The following is a 3,952-nucleotide window of genomic DNA, read 5'->3' on the forward strand; positions in this document are numbered from 1 at the left end:
AAAAAAAAACAGAACCAAAACCAAAACATGCAGTCGTGGTTTTGTAAAACCAAATCCAGATCCAAAACCTTGAAAGAGATACAGGACCTCATTCAGAGTCGGTCGTTGCGGCCGCACGGTCGTAAGGTAAAAGTGGCCGGATATGCAAATGAAGCGCTCGCAAGTTGCGTCGTTAAGATGGGATTGTTAGCTGGACGAGCGAGGGGAGGATGCGGCCGTAAGACTAAAAAAAGCCCCGTTCTTGTTCGCATTACACGTCATCTCCGGGCATATAAGTATTAATCGAGACCATCGGGAACCATCGGAGCTTGTCGTAGACCTTAAGGTTGACTAGACCCTCTCTTAAGCACTACGATCAAGTCAGTGTAAAAACCTCCCATGTCACGTGTGCCATGACACTACTTAATTATGCACTCCCATAAAACGCTGTTTGCATAGTCAGGCACGCCTGCATTTGGATCTCCACTCCCCCGTTCACAAGCACCTTCCCCTGTTACCACCCACAAACGCCTCATCCTGTCACTCAAAATACCGACCTGGCCAAGTTGAAGCAAAGAGCAATTTCTGATCGTAATAGCTAGTTTGCGCACGTGCATTGCGAATTTTACACATGCGCAGTTTGGCGAACATCGGTGGCGTACGACCATGCGGCCGCAACGACTGACTCTGAATGAGGTCCACTGATCCAAGATCAAAACCAAAACACGGGGGGTCTGCACACATCCCTACAAATTACATGATTTTAGCTGTTTTTATAAATTTTTAAAGAAATCCAGATCCAAAACCAAAACACGGGGGGTCGGCGCACATCTGTACGTTTAAGTTGGCTCTGTGTCACAAAGGGCCTGGTTCAGACCCATTCGCTATCTGCGTACACTCGCTGGATGCGTATGCAAGTTTGTCAAAGTGACGCCATGGGAAGCGAGTGCTCGCCAAGGCATAAGCACACCCACCATGTCTTAGCGAGTGGCCACTTTGTGTATGCGTACGCCCAATCACATAGGTAGAGCCGCCCACCAGCACACGTCATCTCCAGGAAGTATATTAAAACATTGGTACATTGAGCACCATCGGATGTGAACACAGCGCTTGAGGTAGCTTTACCCTACCACAAGCATTGCGAGGAAATTAGTGTTCACATCTCCAACCCCTGTTATTAGTGTCCTACCCTGTAACCACCCACAAACGGCCTCTCCTGTCACTCATTACCCTGGGCTCCCTTTATTGGGCGAGCGAGAGGGATGCGATCGCATTGTGTAGTTTGCACATGCGCAGAACGAAGCTTGCGCATTCGCGTATACAGAACATCAGGCCGCTTGCAAACGCACAGCGCGAGCGAGCGGCTCTGAATCAGGCCCAGAGTTTGGCTTTGTTTGAAATGCTGTAAAACAGAGAAGAAGTTGGAGTTATAGGTAACGTAATCTTAGTATACAGTATAAATGCAACTTAGGCTGCAATTTTCCATCATTTTCTCTTACAATTGGGCTCCAGAATTGCAGCGTAAATGAGGCTCATTGGTATAAGATCACCCGGCATCGCTCCCATTCATCTCTGTCATTTCTTACTCTGCAATTGACTCGGTGTTGAGAAAATTGATTGTAGATTGTGGTAAGATGACAGGATGCTCTCCGATATTTAGTAGCAGGGAGACGGTAAATGACAGCGTACCTGGAGATGGACGATTACTACACCTATCCCAGGTGTGCAGACAGTTTCCATGGTCACCGATCTCTTCCAGACTGATATTTATAATACAATTATTATTAAGAAGAGTCAGACATAAGGACATTATGAGATGATGCAGCTGTTATTTCTTTTACGTCTATTGTCAGGATCTCGGCTGCATTTATATGCAAATTCTGAGTACATTAATAAGACGCCCACAGTCAGCGCCTCTGCGACCTGTAATAGCGCTGGTGTTACTGTAGCCGTCACCATCAGCAGTCGCACCATCACATGCACTAGCCCTGTAGTAGGTGCAGTTTCTACGCCTGACTCTGTTCTCCTCTGCAGGGGGTATCTATAATGGGTACAGGGTCTGTAGTGCATACGGGCACCTGGGTCCAGGGTATGCTTGCCAACTTATACATTTTCCTCCATGGGAGAAGCCTGGGGAGGAGAAGCAGGTGGGCCGGGCTGGCCGGGTCGCATCATTAAGCCTTGCCACCACAGGAATTCGCCATGAACATCAGATATTTAAAATAGGGGCGAGGCTAAATGATGAGATTCTCATAGAATCATATAATTAGGCCCCCAATGCATGGATCTGCCGATTCCCGGTAATATTCCCAGCAGTGGCCAAAATACAGGAGAGGTGCTTACCCTTCCGGGGGTGCGGGGGGTTGCCCGAAAAATCGGGAGCCTCCAGCAACTTTCAGGGGGGTAGGCATGTATGGTCCAGGAGGGCCCAAACCGTACACCCTGAACCCACATTTTTAATACTTGCCTCTCAGGAGTCCCACAACGCCGCTAACAGTGGTGTAAAAAACGTCTGTAAAATGGCTGCCATGGCCTTTTCCCAGCGTTTGCACATGTGCAATTGAGAAATCACTGGGAAAATTGCTTCCACGCCATGTACCCGTTAACCTGCTCATGCGCCGTAGACTCTTGGCACAGACTACTACCCAGAGTCTACTTCTGCAGCTCTGCCAGGCAGAGAAGGGGACCCCAGACTGAACATGGGCCCCCTTCTCTCTTAAAACACCCCTGCTCCTCTAGCTGTGGATGTGTATTGGGGAATGCATATACTTGCATTGCAAAAACTGTGACACTCCCATTACACACTTTACACACTCCCATTACACACCCACCACACTCCCATTACACACCCACCAAACTCCCATTACACACCTGCCACACTCCCATTACACACCCTCCACACTCCGATTACACACCTGCCACACTCCCATTACACACCCGCCACACTCCCATTACACACCCACCAAACTCCCATTACACACCTGCCACACTCCCATTACACACCCGCCACACTCCCATTACACACCCACCAAACTCCCATTACACACCTGCCACACTCCCATTACACACCCTCCACACTCCGATTACACACCTGCCACACTCCCATTACACACCCGCCACACTCCGATTACACACCTGCCACACTCCCATTACACACCCACCACACTCCCATTACACACCCGCCACACTCCCATTACACACCCACCAAACTCCCATTACACACCTGCCACACTCCCATTACACACCCTCCACACTCCGATTACACACCTGCCACACTCCCATTACACACCCGCCACACTCCCATTACACACCCACCACACTCCTTTATCCAATGTTAGCGTTAGTTGCTGTCAGCTGACACCATCCTCCAATGGATCGCTACCTTAGGGTAGGCCTGTACAACTTTGCTACTTCCAGTGTTTTCTTGCTGTTGCAGCATTCCAGGTTCCACTCCTTTCATCTAGTGAAACATTCCTAATGTTATCAGTGGTGTAACTAGGGCAGAGCCACCAGGACTCGTGCCCTGGGCACCCTGTGGGGTACCGCCAGCCATGGAACCGGACTGTCCTAGTTAGCCAGTGCAGTGCCCACCTCAGTATCGGTGTTAGACTTCCCTGCGCCCAACATCATGCTGCACAGCCATGTCCCTTCCCTCCCTTTGAGCGCATATACAATAGCGCCAAGCAAAGGGTGGGAGATGGGCTCAGACTAGTCAGTGCATTTACACACACATTGCTCCCGACACGAGGTGCAGACGGCAGCAGGAGCAGGAGACCGAGGTGTAGATGGCGGCAGGAGCCGGAGCAGGGATTCAGGTAAGTTTTTTTTTTTACTTGCGTGTCTGCACTACTGGGGCACTGCATCCGGGGGACCTCTACTAGGGAGGTACAACTGCTGTGGGCACTGCATTGAGGGGGACCACTACTGGGAGCAATGTATAATGGGCACTGCATAGAGGGAACCACTACATGGG

Source organism: Taudactylus pleione, unplaced genomic scaffold (genome assembly GCF_031769625.1).
Source record: "Taudactylus pleione unplaced genomic scaffold, aTauple2 ptg000741l, whole genome shotgun sequence".
Classification (NCBI taxonomy): Eukaryota; Metazoa; Chordata; class Amphibia; order Anura; family Myobatrachidae; genus Taudactylus; species Taudactylus pleione.